General features: G+C 42.2%; 1 protein-coding gene and 1 pseudogene across 1 annotated transcript in view; both read right to left on the reverse strand.

Moving 5' to 3' along the window:
* Positions 1–21,116, reverse strand: part of LOC126248221 (protein obstructor-E) — a 53,492-nt gene that overhangs the window by 29,350 nt on the left and 3,026 nt on the right. The window lies entirely within an intron of this gene.
* Positions 17,754–17,871, reverse strand: LOC126250490 (5S ribosomal RNA; annotated as a pseudogene).

Genomic DNA, 21,116 nt, shown 5'->3' on the forward strand with positions numbered 1-21,116 from the left:
ATGGAACCACACAGTATTCACCTGAAATGGTTAAAGAAATAATCAGAAACCTAAACTAGGATGCTGGGCAAATTAACTTTACCCTAATAAGTGTCTAGTATCTTAAGCACCACGCATTTACGATTGGTGACGCAAAAAAGGGATTCAATTATATTGCAAAAAGGTGTACCAGTGATGTTATCTCAATTTGAAGGTGTTTATAAAAGGCTTGAGCTGCTAAAAGACCACCAAAGTCCAGAGTTACTGTAGGGTATGTGGTTTGAATATAAGGTATAGGAAAGAGGAGGAGGAGGAGGAGGAGGAGGAGGAGGAGAAGGGGGAAGGAGATTAGTGTATAACGTTCCGTCGACAACGAGGTCTATAGAGACGGAACACAAGCTCAGATTGCCGGCCGTAGTGGTCGAGCGGTTCTAGGCGCTACAGTCTGGGACCGCGCGACCGCTACGGTCGCAGGTTCGAATCCTGCCTCGGGCATGGATGTGTGTGATGTCCTTTGGTTAGTTAGGTTTAACTAGTTCTAAGTTCTAGGGGACTGATGACCTCAGCAGTTAAGTCCCACAGTGCTTTAGAGCCATTTGAACAAGCTCAGATTATGGAAGGAAGTACATAGGGAAAGAAACGTACACTCAGATATCCAGAAGAAATGTTCACATTCCCACAGTAACTACAGTAAATAAGGAAACTATTGAACTATTAGATAAACATCTCATTTGTGTCAATTACTGAAGAGAACTCGCTTCAGAAGGAGCCTTCGGGAAACGCGTAATTCCAATCTCTGTGTGGCCATCCAGATTTAGTTCTTGCGTAATTTCCTTAAATCACTTATGGAGAATATCGGGATGGTTTCTTTGAAAGGTCCCAACCTCATTGTACTCCATCGCTCATGACTTTGTCGTGACGGGACGTAAACATTAAAAACAAAATAACAATCAAAGACTATGGACTGTTAGTCTGTGATATTTAGTTTCGCTTTAGAGAAAATAACAATAATCTAGAGGCACTTGTATTAGCACGGAAACAGGAAATATAATTAAGAGCAACTAGAATAGTTCTGTAATATTTATTCTTGGCGTTTGAGAAAACATCACACAAAATATATTGCGGTTAGATATAACTGACGACCAGCCTCGGCTTCAAACCAGTAGCACTATCTACGACCGGACGACTTGGCTGGCGTAGCGGTAATAGATTATATGCACAAACCTTCCACGAAGATCAGTCTGTCTATTAGTGAAAATCGTATTAAAATCTCTGCACTGGTTCCTGATAGATGCAAGTAGCTGTTCATTGATTAAGTGGTGGTGGTTAGTGTTTAACGTCCCGTCGACAACGAGGTCATTAGAGACGGAGCGCAAGCTCGGGTTACGGAAGGATTGGGAAGGGAATCGGCCGTGCCCTTTCAAAGGAACCATCCCGGCATTTGCCTGAAACGATTTAGGGAAATCACGGAAATGTTCATTGATTAAGGATGAGTGCGACTGAGAGAAGACGATAATTTTTAGACGTGTGGAAATTCTAAACAACAGAATTAAAAACTGAAATGATAAAACTGCAGATAATGTTAAAGGGGAATCGCATAAAGACCAACCCTATTGCTCAACTTTTGCGCTGCAGTAGTGAGGGAATAGGCGAAATGAAGCTTCAGAACTATGATAATGTATTTAACTCGCTAGCGACACTCAAGCACTGAAAACATAAGTACAATGTAAAAGGACGTAGAACGAATACCGAAAGGGTCAGCTACATTAGTAACGCAGACACGAGTAACATATGCTAAATCTGTCAGATTGGCGAGGCACAATAAAAGATCTGAAAAGCTGTTCCTGTCTAGAATGGAAAGTTCCATGAGACGGAAGGAGCAAGGAAAACGTGAAATACAAACTATCGTAGGCGAAATAAGCTTCGTTCAACAAAAGAAATCTCATACCAACCGCTGCCTGTAGAAGAAAAGGACGGGAGCTTCTGAAATTATTCATCTGATCTAGGACTCTCCAATTAGGCAAAACACCGGCGGTAGAAAGTTTGAGGAGAGTTTGAAATGTAGTGCTACGCAAGAAATCTATGGATACTAGAAAAGAAGAGGTTTTAGATGTAAAAAATTCGGAGAGAAATCTCTGGAGAAATCTAACCAGCAGAAATGAATTAAGTGAAGAAATAATTCCATGGAGAAACTCTACCAACAGTAAAATCAGATGTGTAGGTGTTCTAAGGCTTACGAGTTTGGTTAATCTGATAATTATGGAGTAGAATTGTTTAAGATAATGGTCGTAGTAACTATGCTGACATGAACAGTTTTTATTAAGGTAGAAAGAAATAAAAGGTTGCACCAAACTAGTCGAAAGCTTTTCGAACGTTTGCCTGTTGCACAGTCCTTAATCAAGGTTCAAATGGTTCAAATGGCTCTGAGTACTATGGGACTTAACATCTGAGGTCGTTAGTCCCCTAGAACTTAGAACTACTTAAACCTAACTAACCTAAGGACATCACACACATCCATGCCCCAGGCAGGATTCGAACCTGCGACCGCAGCGGTCGCGCGGTTCCAGACTGAAGCGCCTAGAACCGTTCGGCCTCACTGACCGGCCTTAATGAAGTAATGGTCCTTGTTCCATGCTAGCATATATTTTCCATCAAGCTCTTACCTGATAAAGTGGGAAATAATTAAGACAGTGTAATAATATTCGGGAAGAGCAGAATCTTCCCTGACCATGTTCATCAGAGTAAGGGCGCGGATTCTGAACAGCATTCCTGTTTAGTCTGAGAGTTTTCCCTCTCTTGACCTTACCTCTAGCTGATAACCAACACTATGGGCTCTCTAACTACTTTGATGGTGTGTCATTTAAAAGTTGCGAGTAACTGTTTCCTCAAGTGTGACACATTTTAAAAGGTTCTGAAAGTCTATTGCGTGAAATGACGGTAGGAAATTCTTTTGGAAATTTGTGATAAGGTCTTATGGGGCCAACCTGCTGAAGTCATCGGTCTCTAAGCTTACACAATATTCAATCTAACTTAAACTAACTTGCGCTAAGGACGACACACACACCCATGCCCGAAGGAGGACTCGAATCTCCAACGGGGGGACCTGCGTGAACCGTGACAAGACGCCTCAGGTCGCGCCGGGTGATGTCATAGCTGGTAACTGGTTTCTTAAATGTGCCATAAAATTTTGTTTATAATACAGGCTGCATTGGTGATATAGCAGTTTTTATCTCATTTTACTATATTTTTAATTAATTGTACAAAGAATTCAAATAAAATCTCGGATGGCGTTTCATCTAAGTTCGGTGCCGCTGTGCTTCATGAACATTGGATTGGAAATATGAATGTTCAGCCATATCAGTTACTATCTAAATATGACACCAGCTAGAAGAGATGAAAAGTGTCGTCTACATCTACGTTTATACTCCGTAAGACATTGTGTGGCGTGTAACGGAGGGAGCATAGTGTACCAACATCATTCTTGTTGCATTCGTGGATGGAACGCGAGAGGAAAGATTATGCGTCTGTATAAACCAGAATTTCTCCTATTTTACAGTTGGGGGTATTACGGGAGAGGTATGTGGCAGGAAGTAATATGTTTCTTGATGTATACTGAGATGCCTTCTCTCAGAATTTTAATAGTCAAGCACTGCAGAATCTTCATTTTTCTTTCTAGTATCATCCTTAATTCGAGTCTACTGAATACTTTTACGATCGTTTCGCACAGTGGAGAATGTCACGGCTCATCTCTGAGTGTTCTCTATCTTATCTATTAGTCTCATTCGGCAAAAGGCTTGGACTGGCGAATAAAAGTCGAGAGTCAGCCCAATGAAATTTCCGGTGCTCATCTCCGTGGATAAATTATATTTCCTTAGGATTCCTCCAGTGGATCTGGTTTCTCTACAGCCTGACTTACGTTGTCGTTCTCTCTTGAATTGCTAAGGATGTATATCCCCCACGTATTTAATTGTTGTGCATGACTGTGGTGACGGAACAACCATTCGTCACGTGATTACTTCTGGCTGACGTCATCATTCTCGATTAAAAGTAATCGATCGTCATTCTGTTGCCGCTGTCGGAGACGAAACGTCAGGGAATACTTTCGTATAGGATGTTTGAGTAAAGTGTCTCACTTGTACAGCAGGTAGTATTGGTCGCATCTAGAAGAAAAGCTCACATGTTTACATGTCTGGAAACCAGTACCTGTTGATATAGGGCCATTTTACTTGTTACAAGTAATGTATAGTATTCGGTGGTGTAGGTCGTGGTAAATTACCATAATACGCACTTGCTTGCAGATGCAGTTCCTCGAGCACTCATAGAGGTGAGGCATTAGGATCGCTTCAGTATGTGTGTATTGGCGGGAATTGTTGGTGACAGACTCATGGGGTCACACGCTGTAACAAACAGATTACCAGGCGCTGCACGATGAATTACCATCGCCATTGAAGAACGTTACCTTTGTAGAAAGACAACTACTGTCGTTTATACAAGACGGGACGAAATCCGATTTTCTACGGATCGTGCCACGTAACTCACCACATCGTTTCGAGGGTGATGGATTGATCGAAGGTGCCTCCCAATATACCGAACCTGAGTACGTTGGGTGTATGGCCTGGAGGGGAGGGGGGGGGGCATTTTAAGACATTTGTGTACACCCAACTCACAATAGACGATGTGCGTAAAGGTGAGGATGTGACCAATGCATGCCACGCAATCCGAATGGAGTCTGGTGTATCTGAAAGAGTGCGTGATTCGCCGGGGATAAGGGCTGATGTATGTGTCAGGATGCGTGGTAACAACATTCAGCGCTGTCTATAGTGTCTACTTTTACGTAACAGAGATGGAAATGAGAGGACCGATTGGCCTATTCCTCAACAGGTATTGGTTTCTGGACGTATCATTACAGAAACTTTTCCTCTAGTTTGTACCCACACCAGTTCCTGCAGCAATATGTGACACTTGTTTCTAAACATCCTGTATCCCGAGCGGGCATCTCAGCCCGGAAATTTTAATTGAAATAAGCACTGGACGTGAAAGCCTACATTGTATAATATCGATTCTTTTTGAATGCTATCGGCAGACTTATGTACAGTAGAAGTGCTGACGACCGTCTGATTATGTGAGGGTGCAATATCTTTAAATCTAAGCACGCGCAAGCAGTGGAAGTATTGCGCAGGAAGCCGTGTGTGTGTGTGTGTGTGTGTGTGTGTGTGTGTGTGTGGTGTGACACGCGTTGCGTTCTAACCTGCCCCACCAGCCGGCCGCAGCGCGCGTGGTAACCAGCCGGTTGGGCTGCATTAGCCGCCGTAAGCTGGCCACGGGCAAATGTCATGGCAGGGACTGGACTGGCCGATGGTGCAACCAGATCTAGTTGCAGCCGCCGCCGCCGCGAGTGAAAGGCATACGAGTAAGCCGGCCTGCTCCAGATTTCTCCGCGCCACTTGCTGGACCCCGCCTACAAGTATACGCATGCTAACGCGATCACCGAATTACCCCAAACTTGCCTTTCGCACTGTATAATTGGTTGTATAACGGCATAACTTCAGTAACAGGCAGGTATTTAATATTTAATTCTGTGTTCATGAGTCCCTCAACCGAGCACTAGACCAACCAGGCACGAAAAAAAAAAAAAAAAAAAAAATGGCTCTGAGCACTATGGGACTTAACTGCTGAGGTCATCAGTCCCCTAGAACTTAGAACTACTTAAACCTAACCAACCTAAGGACATCACATACATCCATGCCCGAGGCAGGATTCGAACCTGCGACCGTAGCGGTCGCGCGGTTCCAGACTGTAGCGCCTAGAACCGCTCTGCCACTCCGGCCGGCCAGCCATGACATTACTGCAATTGGTCTCTCGTGGCCGTTGTCGGAAACAACGCGGACGTTACAGTAAACAGGTACAGTAGTGACTAAGGAAAACGCATCGCACTGTCAATGCTTGTACTATCATGTGTTATAGCGTGTCCTCGTGAAATGTCGTCAGTAGTGCAGTACGGTGTTATCCATAATCAAGAGAGTGGAAAACAGAGAAAAATGTCGGAAAAATGTGAAAGCTGAAAAAGAGCTTGTATTCAAAGTGTACAGTTTTGCCAGGAACAAGAAAAGCAGAATCAGATTATGATACCTCTACAGAAAGCAATCTTAGGAGCGATAAAAATGGTAGGGTAGTCAAAAAGAACAGTAAAATACATTCTGAAAAACTTTAACAAAACTCCTAGTTTCTCCAGATGACTTCGATAAAGCAGTTATACGAACAAACGTTTTGGAGTGTTATGACGTTGAGAAAGACGCTTATATTTTAAGAAAATGAGATATATTTTCAGGAGGGAAGGAAAACACATAGGAAAATTTTTAAAGAGATAGGATTTCATTTCAGAAATGTAAAAGTAAGAAAACCATATTAACAGAACATTCCGACATTGTAACAGAGCGTGCAGAATACCTCAGAGCAATCAACAATAATGAAAAGAGGTCAAATAAACCAGTGGTGTTCGTGGATGAACGTGGCTAAATACGAATTACACCAGGAAAAAGTGCTGGCAGCATGAATTTCCGGGTACAATGACTAATACCAGTGCAGACCAAAGAGCTATTGTTGTACACTCCGGAGAAGCAATGGGTTTCATAGAGGAAGCAGACTCAATTTATGATTCCATATCAAAGTCACAACATTATTATGATGATGGGGATAACTGTCACATATGGTTAGAAGAGAAACTGATTCCTAACGTTGCAGCTGGTAGTATTGCTGTTTTTGATGACGCACCGTGTTCAGGCAAATAAAGGCCCCCGCTACTGCAGTTCGCAAGAAGGGTGTAACTGAATGGCTCGTACAGAACAAAATAAGTTTTGAACCGAACTTAACAAGAGATGAGCTTTTACAAATTGTGCGTTATAACAAGCCAAAAACCTATTTTTAAAGTAGATGCAGTTTTATAGTATAAGGGATATAGGTCTACTGTTTTGAGGCTCCCTCTATACCACTGTGGTTTGAACACTATAGAGATAATACAATGAAACAAAAAATCTCTGAAAAAATGTTTCTGCCATTAATTTAGCTACCCTAAAACAAATAACTAAGAAGTATTTATCTAAGTTTACCCAGCATGGTTGGTTGAAAGCTTCCGAACATACAGTATGTGATCAAATGTATCCGTAAACCTCCAAAAACATACGTTTTTCATATTAGGTGCATTGTGCTCCCACCTACTGCTAGGTACTCCTTATCAGCGACCTCAGTAGTCATTAGACATCGTGGGAGAACAGAATGGGGCGCTCCGCGGAACTCACGGACTTCGAACGTGGTCGGGTGATTGGGTGTCACTTGCCTCATATGTCTGTACGCGAGATTTCAACACTCCTAAATATTCATAGATCCACTGTTTCCGATGTGAGAGTGAAGTGGAAACGTGAAGGAACACCTACAGCACAAAAGCGTACAGGCCGAACTCGGCTGTTGACTGACAGAAACTGCTGACAGTTAAGGAGGGTCGTAATGTGTAATAGGCCGGTATCTGTCCAGACCATCACACAGGAATTCCAAACTGTATCAGGATCCACTGGAAGTACTATGGCAGTTAGGCGGGAGGTGAGAAAACTTGCACTTCATGGTCGAGCGGCTACTCAAGAACCACAGATCACTCTGTAAATGCCAAACGACACATCTCTTGGTGTAAGGATCGTAAACATTACAGGGTTGAATAGTGGAAAAACGTTGTGTGGAGTGACGAATCACGGTACACGGGGAGATGGGTCACTGGAAGAAGCAACAGAGAATATAATAATCAATGTTGGTCTGAAGAATGAAGATGAATATGCAGAACATGATAACGACTGTGATATGGATTCTGAAATGAATGATGAAACTGCAGCAGATTCCGGCGAAACGGTTACAGCAGATGAAGAACTTGGCGTCTACCCATTGTGTGACAGACCATCCACTCCATAACTGTTAATAACTAGGTTAGTGCAGTTTTCATTGCATAACAGTAGTTGTAGCATCTTTCCTTCCCTCCGAAACACCGATTACGCGTTGACTAACGATAAGCCGACATAAGCACTCTCATTCCCAGCTAATACAGTGGCTTGTCAAGTACATATTTAGGTTTAGGAGTTTGACGGATACATTGTTTTGTTGGCATAGAGCGTTTCATAAATAACAACCCAGATATGTTGTGTTGTGTTTGAGTCCTTAAAGTGGATAAAACAAAATAGCCTGCTGTCATTCTTTCAGTTTATCTCCAACGGAAGTTTATCCAAAGTTTCTACGTCTACATAGATAAACCGCAAGCCACAGTGCGGTTCGTGGTGGAGGGTACCCTGTACCAGTAATAGTCATAGCCTTTCCTGTTCCAGTCGCGAATAGAGCGAGGGAAAAACAACTGTCCATATGCCTCCACATGAGTCCTCATTTCTCGTATCATATCTTCATGGTCCTTACGCGCCATGTATATTGGTGGTAGTAGAATCGTTGTGCAGTCAGCTTCAAATGTCGTTTCTCTAAATTTTCTCAATAGTGTTTCTCGAAAAGAACGTCGCCTTTCCTCCAGGGATTCCCATTTGAGTTCCGTATTGTTCGAAGCTATCGATAACAAATCTAACAGTCCGTCTCCGAAATGCTTCGATGTCTTCCTTCAAACCGATCTGATACAGATCCTAAACACTCGAGAAGTACTCAAAAACAGGTCGCACCAGCATCCTATATGCGGTCTCCTTTACAGGTGATCCTCTCTTTCCAAAAATTCTCCCAATAAACCGAACTCGGCCATTCGCCTCTCCTATCACCGTTCTCACATGCCCGTTCCGTTTCGTATCGTTTTACAACGTTATGCTCTATATTTAAATGAATTGACTTTGTCAAGCAGTTAGTAATATTGTATCCGAACACTACAGGTTTGTTCTTCCTACTCCTCGGCATTGACTTACATTCTTCTTTCGAGCTTATGATGAGCCTCCTCTGATAGCAAGACTGATGAAATGGGCTTCTGAGTATATATGTAGCGTTACTTCTCTTGAGACAATCCGCATGGAGGATGTTACAGATCTGGGACCAGAGATGGACACATCGAGAAAGTGCACAATATGGTAGTGGAGGATCAGTGATTAAAGTTGTATGGAACAGTTGACTCCAGAGGTGTATCAGAAGAAACAGTGTCGTATATTTAACAAGGAGGATTAGCTATGAGAAATATTTATTAAATGCTGGCCTAAACAAAACAGAAAATCGAATTTAACAGCAATTTTTGGGCCATTTTAAAAAGAACCCTACAGGCCGTGTGCACTGAATTGTTAATGTGGGTGATACATTGGTCCACTACTACAGGCTAGAAAAGAATAAGTAAAAAAAGGAGTGAATGATACCTGTTGGCACTGCACTGAAAAACCAATTAATTTCATTGTGGTCGATGTTTTTGGAATCCAAAAGAGATTCTTCTTGTTGATTACTTTGTGAAAGGCACAACAACTACTGCCGAATATCTTATGTATTCTCGACCAACTTCATGATACAATACGTCAGAAAAAACCTAGAATGCAAAAGTAAAGTGTCTTTCGTCGGGACGATGGATGGTGCTCTGGTAAGGAAAAACAGGGGTTACGAGTCAGTGGAAGTGACTCAGCTGACCAGATTTTGCACACACTGTTTTTCTGTTATGTCCACACAAAGAAATTTGTCTTCTAAAATGTTTATAGTCCAGTAAAGATATTATGGCAACTTTAACTGGATATTCTGTAAGTCTTGAGAAACCGCACTTCAGGATAGAATAATTATTCATCCATCAACATAAGTAAAGAAAGAGGCAGATTTTTTGTTCTTTATTTATGGGTGTTTCCGCTAAACACTGTATGGTGGCTTGCGGAGTGCAGTAGTGGGTGTGAATATGAAGCTGGGTGATGTCAACTGTTAGGCCGATATGCAGTATGGTGCAGCTTTCTTTCACACTCTTTTTTCGTATCACTTTCCATTTCTGTTTTATACTATGGTATTTGTTAATGTGAAATGCTCTCATAAACTTTCATGTATGTGAGCATGACCCAGAAGGCCTCTATGATGGAATTTTCTGCTGTGTCCTTCTGATGTTTGATGATGTAACTGCTTTCGTGATTATTGAGTGGTTAGGTTGCAGCAAGTATTTAGCAGAGTACCAGGAATAAATATTTTGTGCTGAAAGACAAATAAATGTTCAAGAGATGTTTGCCAGTTTGGTGAGTCCTGGATAACTATAAACTGTTGATGGCATTCATTTATTTGTTGCTAATATTACGGCTATCGTAATGGCTGTGACATACAGCTGGATCGTAGTTTAACAGCCTTTGTTGTAGCGCTGGAATTTAGTAAAATCAAGCAAGTAACGCGTAGAAGCGAGTATTGTATTCACTACAGGTGACAGTCTCAGTGAAATAGTTATACTGTGTTACAGTTGGCTCTAGCATGTGAATCGGAGTTTGAGTCGTGGTGCTAATTAGCATAGGCAACATTCTAAAATATTTCTAAATCAGAGTTCTGCAGCCAAATATTCAATTAGTAAACCAGTCAGTAAACTTGATTTCAAAATCTCAGTGGTCTACAAGTCGCGGTCGTACGATAGGTGGTATGCAATTATCTTTCAAGTTTTAAGTGCAATCTGAACTCAGAAGCCATCGGACACACTATCAGAGGGAAATATCACTTTAATTACGTGAAAGAGCGTAGAGCCAACTGGAGATCGGTCTCTCAATTGAATGACTCAGTGATTGACCCTGGTGTCCCAATCCGTAGCAGTAGAGCTCCAATCCCCGTCAGACAGCCATTAATTGGAAGTACTGTGGTCTCCAGAAATCATTTCAGGGTCGTTGCTACAAGAAATGTCAATGTTGGTCGCCTTACCATTCTTACCATTCTGATCTAGCACAACCTGCGCTCTCTAATGACGTCGATGCCAATGGGATGTTAATTTCTAATCTTTCTTCTTTCCTTTGGCACCCAAAAGTTTGTAATGCTTAAACAACTGAGTTACCAGCACATACCCTATGGACAGGAACACGTCACATATTAACGTGAATTACGCAATATTTTTCCGGATGTTAATTCAAGATATACCCGACGCTGCTTGTGTCGAAGCCGTCATACATGATAAACGTGTGACACGAGCGAAATTTATATTATAGCCTCATGAAAATAGTTTACAAAACACTTTCATAATAAATTAAACAGTTAAGCTACCTTTACCAAAGGAGATCATGCACTGCCAAAATACTGGACTCTAATCTGACGAAAACGGGATTTAAATTCTACTGCGCTCATCTCCATTTAGGCTTTCTTTTGTTTCTCTAAATCACATTAGTTGAATGTTCGAAGAACAGTTCAAAAAGCTCACGACCGAATCTTTCTCTCAATCCTTAAAGGCCATTGTGGAATGAATGATAGTGAGAAGAAAAACCAACTGACAAAGGAGACAATTAAAAATATTTATGTTTCAGTTGAAGATTCCATAGAAAGAAATTTATACGAGGGCTATTCGGAAACGAAGGTCCGATCGGTCGCAAAATGGAAACCACTGTGAAATTCAAAAATGTTTTATATGAAACAGTTAGCTAGACCTTCCATCTACTCCTATACATAGTCGCCGCTCAGAGTTAGACATTTGTCGTAGCGTTGTACCAACTTTCCAATGCCCTCGTCGTAGAAGGCAGTCGCCTGTGCTTTCCGCCAAATCTCTACTCTTGTCTACAGCTCGTTGTCTGTGCCAATATGTGGTCTTCATAGCCAGCGGTGCATGTGAGCAGAAACGAAACTCACTGGGAGCCAATTACGGGCTGTATTGTTGGTAATCAAACACTTCCCATCGAAAACGTTGCAGGAGGACCTTCATTGGCTCTGCAGAGTGCGGGTGAGAATTGTCATGAAGAAGGAAGTACATGGCAGTCATGCTATGTGGGTTGAATATCTACAAGCGAAAGTTCTCACTAAATCCTCACACTTGGCAGGAGACACTTTTTTCTATGCATCTTTACGTGCTCACTGTGCGCTCAAAACTGAAAATATCGACGTGACGCGATCGACGGGCATACTAGAGACACTGCCCAACACAACTGTTGAAAGTTTCATCGGATTTTTACCGTCGTTTCCGTTTCACGATCGATCGGACCGTACTTTCAGAACGTCCCTCGTATCTGTCTAGTATCGAGAATTGTTACTGAATGACAAGAACAATGGAACACTTCAGAACTCGTTAGAGCTGGCATCACGCACGGTACAGCCTACCTAAGACCTCGATTAAAGGGTCAACAGGTTGAACTGGACTTAAGAATGAAATTTGGTCATGGGTGGTTTCCGCCACATCTGTATATGGAATAACCATCGAGAAAACGCCTTTCTGTGACTGTGATAGTGTAATGGTCGGAGGTGTATATCATACCTTGCTCTCCACAAGTAAATATGTAGTAGCGAGGGGAAGACTCACGCAGCAGCTGGAAATAGTACATGTTTGGTTCCCACAAGACATCAGTTCAGGTTTCAAGAGGTCAATCCTGTAGTTCTTCCAACACTTATAGAGGTTATGTCATAAAAGGATTTTACTCTGTCAATTAGTTTTCATGTCAATTTTGTTATTTTAATTCTATGTGAGATATTACCCAGTAAAGTTTGAAACGTCTTGCCTAATAACTTCGTCGTGTATTTGCGTTGGGTCCTTGTACCCTGCCTCGTTGAAAGATGTATGTTTACGCGGTTAGATGAAAGCGATTGCACATAATTCGTTCGAAATTTAATGCGAACATCATTTTTAATTTGTAATGTCAGTGTCAAAATAAGGTAAGAGTAATTTCTTATGTGTCTGTACTGAATAATGAGATGGGATGACAAAAAAATAAACATTCTTCCGATGTGCTTTTCCGACATCGCTTTGTTAGCTAGTACATCAGTACAGTCTATAATTTCTTTCTTACATCTTCAGCCTCATTTATGTCTTGTTATGTTTATGATTCCACAGATCGAAGATTTTTGTCTGCAGATCACGTCTTTTCGTGACGGCAGCCAATTTTCTGAGCCGTATCTGTAGACGTGAGAGCCCTGATGTTGTAACGTGCTTTGAATACGAGCTTATTTTGGTTCAGGAAACTGCTTGGAACTGGCAATCATAGTCTTATGCAGACCACTTAAATTAATAGCTGCAGTTCCAGAGTGTTTCGGAATTATGACATGACTGACGTTCCGTGACCATGTTAAGCAACAAGGAGCAGCTGTAATTTTCAGACAGAACAAATTATCCATTCTCAACAGCCGGTAAAGTCTACTGGAGAACAGAGCTCAAGGTGTTCTCTGGATGCTCTTCCGAAACTTCATGCATCACTCCGCACATATTATAAAAAGAAAAATACCGTACTTTGTTCAAGGAGACTCTATAATAACAATCGTTTTTGGCATAAACAAAGAAATGTAATTATGACGCATATTTTCGGCCATAGAACGATAATTTTTTTTTTTGCTGAAGCAGAAGGTCAGACCTCATGGCCGGGAAATAAAGTTGCTGAAGCATTCCTACTGGCTCTGTAGTGTCCGGGCCTACATTCTCTTACATATAAATTCACTAATTTACCCTGGCCAAGACAGTTCGTGCTCATTCGAATCTCGTTCGGTAAAGATGATTAGTGGTCTATGGGCCAAAATGGCCTGTATAAATGTGGAAAATATCAGAACATACAGTGTGACCAGCACATCTGGACTCATTCCAAACATATGGCGAATGCTAGGCGAGATACACTACATCTTTCCCAGTCCGTAAAGCTAACAGAATATGAAATACAGGTATTGCGAAAATATGCAACGTAATCAGCCACTGGTAGTAAGCAAGACAAGTCTCTCAGAATAGAAAGACAGACATACGAGGTAGTTGCCGCCCATTGGTGGGACGTTTCTGGCTTGGAAGTCACCCCGATTCCGGCATAATCGCATAATCTCTAGTAAGCTAACCAATAAAAAGCAGAAGATGGAGGAAAAGGAGATACAAATAGGAATTGGAGGGGGGAGGGGGGAGGGGGAGAGAACTGATGACATTCAAACCGCTGGGGACCTGGTGGTCACAGTCGATATCACTACAAGCTGAACATTACATTGAGGCGACAAAACTCATTGCAAAAGACAGCAACTGGGCAGCCAGGGTTTGCTTCCCAATCAGACGGGCTCATCGCTATCAACATTGTTGTACGCCCCCTTCCATATGATTCAGTGAACAGTTTGGAATGTAACCAGGACAGGCTGGTCGTTAGTACAGCAGACCAACACCTTCCACTAAAGGCTATGCTTGTCTAATGTTTTTCCCTCCTGAACAGAATTATATTCAGTTATCTCTGGGTCCCACGATCTACTGATCATGATCGCGGATACAGGTAGGACACACATAGAAGGAGGTACATCGCCTGTCACTTCGTTACATGTATTAGACAATATGGATGATTCATATGTAAAACAGTGACAACTGATCAGATATGGCACGTGCTTTCTGATGATAATAATAACATAAGAAAGTGATGATGACATATCTGTAGAGCACCCTCAAAACTAAATACCATTACGATCAAGACGTATGTGACAAAGCAGTTGGTAGTCATGATAGTTATGGTAGTACTAACGTTATTCGAGTACTAATGTTATTCGCTGTCATTTGTTGCAAAATCTGAGTATATCCCCAAATCAAAAATACTTATTTGACCTACTGGGACAGTGCGCAGGTGTCTGGACAGAATAAAGCTGAGGTAACATAAGGGGGTGATTAACAGAAGACTGCTCTCGAATGACATATGGCTTCTTTATATATGCATAAACATTGCTGAAGCATAGCCAAACAATATACTCCTGCAATTTTTTCGTTATTTTCTTCAATACTGGATCAGTCACTGCCTCACTCCTAAAAAGGAACACATTGACATTCGCTGATCATGAATAGCTTTTCCTGTTTTGGAGATGGGTCGGAGTGACTCAACCTGCATATGAAGGATACCATTCGCCTTGAGTATAAGGAGTCACATTGTTTCTATTAAAATAGGAGAGTAAGACCTGCTATCTGTTACTAGATAAATTCATAAAAATAGCATTGTTTGTACCATTTGTGCAAAGCAAGCATTTTTTGTTGTGGAACATAGAACTAACGGCGCACTGTTGATAGGTGGTGCAAATCTGTTGGAAGTTACTTCGGAGATTTTAGAAATGCGGCGTTTGGATGTACCCAGTTGATGCCTAGGACTGTTCAGCTCTGAAAGTGATTCGCAAGTCGCTACGGTACAGTGGAGGTTTACAGCAAAGAGATGCTGCTGGTCATGTTGGGGCTGACAAATATGGTGACTCAGATCGGGGCTATCAACACTGGCCTTCGTTACCTTGGGGTAGGTTGCAGGTTCAAATCCCGTCCTAGGTGTCGGACTCAGTTTTTGCTGTGTGTCTGTTCTCAGTATTTGCGTTTACAGAGGTCTGATGATATACCTACGGCATGCTCGGGTTTTGAAGCAACAGTTAGTGCAAAAAATCGACTCAGCGTATTAGCGAATGGTAAGCACCTGTTTCATTCATATTCACGGTATAAAGTGAACTGCGGTGAAAGGTAATGATACATTTGTCGATTTCTCTCCAGATGTTGCGAATTGTCTCTTTTTGTGACTGACGTCGCTTCTGAAAATTATTCCAGTCATTTTACATTTGGACTACTTCTAATTGAGGCTTGAGGTTTGGTCAACTGAAAGTTCTGTAAGATAAAGTGTTTTAGCGCCACATAATACTGATAGGTCTTTTGCAGTAATGTTCGTGAAATCTGAAAATAATACATGAAAGCTGATTCACTACATCAACAGAACTTCGGGTGGAGAAATGTGGAAGACGTCATGGATATGAGCAATAATTACAGTTTCTAATCAAAACTGGAGATTATGAATATCACAATGATGATAGAAAGGTAATGAATGAAGTGTTTTTTGTGCTAAAACAACTTGGTTATGTATCCTTATGTCTATAGAATGACCAGTGTTCATGACCAAGTAAGTATGTATAGATATTTACTTTATCTGCTGTGTATCTTTCTGTAAGGCCTTTGCAAGTTGTCAAGAAAGTTGGATAAGCTCGACTTATCTGTTGATATAACGAGCAAGCAGGAATACGTCTACATTAAACTGGTCATCCACTACATGATGTCACTTATTACAGTACGAGGAAACAGTTCAAGATTGAAAAATAGTCGCGTAATAACACGCCTCCACAAATAAAGGGTGGGCAAAATAAATAAAACTGACCTGAAAAATATTTGTACGTCTGAAGTGGCCCTTCTTAATGAGCAGGAGAGCTTCCCATGAAAGAAAATGTTGTTGTGCGTAAGTTCAAGCGTCCAGACGAACTTTCACGTGCTGAGTTCAGCCGGCGGTTTCTGAGTGAAGTGGAGTAAGGACTTTGGAATCCTCTGGTTTCATTTCTTCAGATGAGGCTTGGCTCAGCTCGGGGTATGTGAACTCACAGAACATGCTTCATTATGTATCAGAGAATCCCGTAAGTACACTGAAGAGGCGTTGAACAATTTCAAGATTGGTATTTGGTGTTCACATCGCAAAACATTTCTTCACCAATCTGTTAATGCTAAGCTGTACGTCCAGAAAATGTTTAAATAATGTGTGGATCAGCTCACAGAAGATGGACGACGATATCGATATTTTCAGCAAGACTGAGGGACAGCACATGCCGAGTTAACAAACTTGTCACGAGTGCATGAGGTGTTCGATGAGGAGAGGACAGTCAGCAGAACGACTCAATCACCTCATCTCTCCCTGCCCCCCCCCCCCCCCCCCCTGTGATTTTTACCTGGGGAGCAAACTGAAGGCTTAGCTGTACTCAAACAACTCTCACCCATTGGTAGAGCCAGAGCAGAGCACTGAAAACGCTGTTGCTTCTGTCCCTCAGATAAAGCTGCTACCTGTATCTTACAGTTTGATAAATCGAGCATTGTGTTGCATCGACGTCAACGATGGCCATTTCTAGTACCTCCTGTGATGTTCATTAACAAGGGTCAATCGCGCGTCAGTCTTACTGTAATTATTTTCCGGGAGAATTTTATTTTGCCCATCCTCTGGTTCCATAGTAACGCAAGCGGTCTTGTTTCTTTTGTATCAATGCAATATACAAAATCCATCAATAAAACTCGCTTCTTCAAATGTCGTAAGTAGCTACTTGCAACATAGTATTTCATTTACCGCTGAATTACACAAAGATGAAGAGCTACTCAGCCCTAATTTGTGTTCGTTCGCCTTTCCTGCTAGTCTACAATAACAGGAATCTCACAACTATAGTAGTTCGGTGAAGCATTATATAAGTAGACGATTAGGGCAGCACTTCACCCGGAGAGAACTCTAGGTCATCGTACCATTCCAGACTAGGCTCTAAACGTATATACTGATGCGTATATTTCGGTTCCCAACGTCATAGAACCTAGAATGAAATATCAGGTGAAGTTAGCAAATGTTTCATTTATAATAGGTCTATTGCAGATGCACCTATAGACGGTAATTTAAAGAACAATTTCACTTAAGAGTGAAACTAGAGATTAGTATATCATCATGCACTCCGTCTTCAGGCCACAAGTGTCCCATCTGGACCATCCGACCGCCGTGTCATCCTCAGGTGAGGATGCGGATAGGAGGGGCGTGTGGTCAGCACACCGCTCTCCCGGTCGTTATGATGGTTTCCTTTGACCGGAGCCGCCACTATTCGGTCGAGTAGCTCCTCAATTGGCATCAAGAGGCTGAGTGCACCCCGAAAAATGGCAACAGCGCATGGCGGCCTGGATGGTCACCCATCCAAGTGCCGGCCACGCCCGACAGCGCTTAACTTCGGTGATCTCACGGGAACCAGTGTACCCACTGCGGCACGGCCGTTGCCTAGAGATTAGTATAGATGCTCTAAAACTCCAAGCACACTTTAGTTCACAGGAAGCCTCTAGTTATTCTGCTAAGAAGTAAGAGCCATAGTTTCCAGTCGCCTTCTCGCTAATACCTACAGAAGATAGGCAAAATAATGTGAACAGTGGTAGTAATGGGATGGTTGTGTTTGACGGTCAACAACGCAGGTCAGGCACTTGTCGCACTGGAATGTGCGTGTTCAGTACGCAGGTCAGGCACTTGTCGCACTGGAATGTGAGTGTTCAGTACGGACTAGGCATCCGTGCAGGTTGTTTACAAGTAGTGCACACTTCGTATATGCATTCAGAGGCCGAGGCCGACGTGCGATGAAAGACCTAACAGAGTTCCAAAGAGCGCAGATTGTGGGGACCCAATTACCTGCAGCATCAGTAACCAAGACAGCCAACTTATTTATTGTTTCAAGAGCAACTGTTTCAATAGTCATGAGAGCCTACACAAAAGGAAAGACGTCATCGTATAAACGTAATAGTGAGCGCAAATCAAAACTAAATCACAGAGATCGTGGTAAGTTAACACGAATTGTGTCAAAACAGCACAAAACTACGGCGGCTAAAGTTACTGCAGAGCTCAGTAGCATCTTCGAGGCCCCGTATCTATCGACACTGTCCGCCGAGAACTCCATAAAGCGAATTTTTATGGATGAGTTGCGATACCGAAACCATCAGTGATGACAAGCACTGCAAAGGAGCGTAAAACATGGTGTCAGGAGCATAAATCCTGGACGGCTGATCAGTGGAAACACGTCATATGATCCGACGAGTCAACGTTTTCTTTATTTCCAACATCGGGCCGTGTTTACGTCTGGAGAACGCCAAAAGGAGCCTCCAATCCTGATTGCTTGATTCCAATGGTTAAGCATGGAGGTGGAAGTGTAGTGGTGTGAGCAGCCATATAATGGTATTCTGCTAGTCCCATCCTTACTCAACGATTATGTGAACATTTTAGGTGATCAGGTGCACCCCATGATTCAAATGTTATTCCCCAACAATGATGCCATATTTCAGTACGATAAAGCACCCATTCACGCAGCTAGGACATTACAATCGTGGCATGCGGGGCATGCAACCTAACTGCAGCGTCTTCCCTGGCCAGGACAATCCTCGTACTTGAACGTTATCGAACCCTTGTGGCAATATTGGACGCAGAGTCCGGAGCAGATTTCCGCCTCCCTCATCACTACAGGAGTTAGATGAGGTTCTGATCGAAGAGTGGCATAACATTCCACTGGAAACTATACAGTCATTATATGCCAGTATTGCAAGAAGAATCGTAGCTGTATTACGGGCAAATGGCGGCCCAACCCCGTATTAATAAACTATTCCCAAGTAAGAACAGGTGTTAACATTATTTTGCCAATTCCCTGTATATAGGGTTCAGGAAACGGAAAATTTGTGTTTCCAGGTGTTAAATTTTCTGATTTAGTTGCTCGAATGTCACAATTTTTTGCGATACATGCGCAGTCGATTCCCATAGACAGCAAATTAGTATTATGGAAGAAGCGAGTTCGTGACACACTGTCTAAATGGCGTTAACTGTCTATTATCTAACGCGTCGCTGAGATAATGAATTTTCTCAGGAATAACAAAGAGGAAGAGAAAAGGTGAGACAGATTTTACCATGGAACTACTGAAAGGCTCATCACTGATTTACAAATTACTCAACGTACAGGACACGGTACCTCAATTTGAGGATGGTCGTCAAGAGAACTGACATGGTGCGACCCTAAGACACGTTTATTGCTTAGGCAGTACGCATACTGTTTAGTTTTTAAACTAGATAAGGAGTTAAAAAAGTAAACAGTCTCCTCGATCTATGAGAAATAAAACGTTTCTCGCATTTATCATTAGTAACTTAATTGGGCACCCTAGGTATGACTACTGGAGCAATTTACCGCATGACTATCACAAGGTTCAGTTTTTAATGTTTGTTTCACGTAGAGGCAACTATTTTCTCCAGACGTAAGTGAAAGGATAATACACATCTGAATCGGTGTTCACATGTAGCACCTTGTGAGGCATCTACGGCAGTATGTTCAATATTCTAGTTTCGCGCAGGTAGTATACCCAACTGGTCAAGCCGCATCGTTGTGCAGCGCCTGCAAAAAACGCAGGTATTAGGGCCAATGAGGTTCTTTAACTGTATGCTCCCGCTAGTTAAACACGCACTGGGTGGCAAATATAAAACTAGTGCTTTCTGTCTAGATGACCTGGGAGAAGTCAACGAACATTCGCTAGGGTTTTCGACAAGCTTTTTCGTGCCCCCTCGGAGCGATTTGTACCAACATTCAACTGCGACATTTATAGACAAAACTAAAGGGGATTTCAATACTAATTCTGAGTCCTTTTCAGCACTTTTAAGTCAAGACAGAGTACCGTCAGTTTGTATCGGATCTTTGGTGGACTTTGTGTTTGCTGATGTCGCTGAATTATGTTTACGTCATTCAGAGGGTTGACATTAAGATGGTCCTTAAAGTTCTCGAGCATCTTGCCGCAGGCTGCTGCTCTTTGTGAAGTGTTTTTCAGTTGCGAACAGGCTGTAGCTGCCGACTTGGATTTTCTTTTGAGTCGCAGAAAGATTAAACAAAGAAACGCAGAATAATTTTGGCAGGTGACTTAAGAGGACATTAGATATTCGGCCGTAAACGGCATATCTTTATCGTTTCGGCGTGTTCGTTAAGTTTTTATTGTTTTGGCAAATGATGGTGCAAGGACGTGTAACCATCCTTGAGACCATATTTCATTCCTTATAGTCATATTTTAACGCAGGGTTCGAAGGACAGCTAGCATTAATAAATATGTCACCTAGATCATCACTTTGTTATTATAGCTGTTCTGAGCTTTAGTTACAGAAATTCCTTTGGCTGACCTGCGAAGTCTAGGGTACTGGTGCAACCAACACTCACCTCAGTGTCACTTGGCATTTTTCGAAACTCTTTCTCATTCCCGCTTGGTGCTCTGAACCTGTAGCTTCCACAACTCTGCATGTTCATAAATATAAACCCGTGCTTCATTCGCGACATGTGATTTGCGGATAAGGTAACTGAAGTACTCCAGCGTTAATGATGGTGACAACGCTACTGAGAGCTTCCCCCCTTGAGTTTCATATTCTAGTGCGATGTCATTATGCATTTCTTTGCGTCACGCAGTTCGTTTCATATTATCACCAGTCTTAATAGTGAAACTCATACAGAAATAACAGAGCCAA

The sequence above is a fragment of the Schistocerca nitens genome, chromosome 3, assembly GCF_023898315.1.
Source record: "Schistocerca nitens isolate TAMUIC-IGC-003100 chromosome 3, iqSchNite1.1, whole genome shotgun sequence".
NCBI lineage: Eukaryota > Metazoa > Arthropoda > Insecta > Orthoptera > Acrididae > Schistocerca > Schistocerca nitens.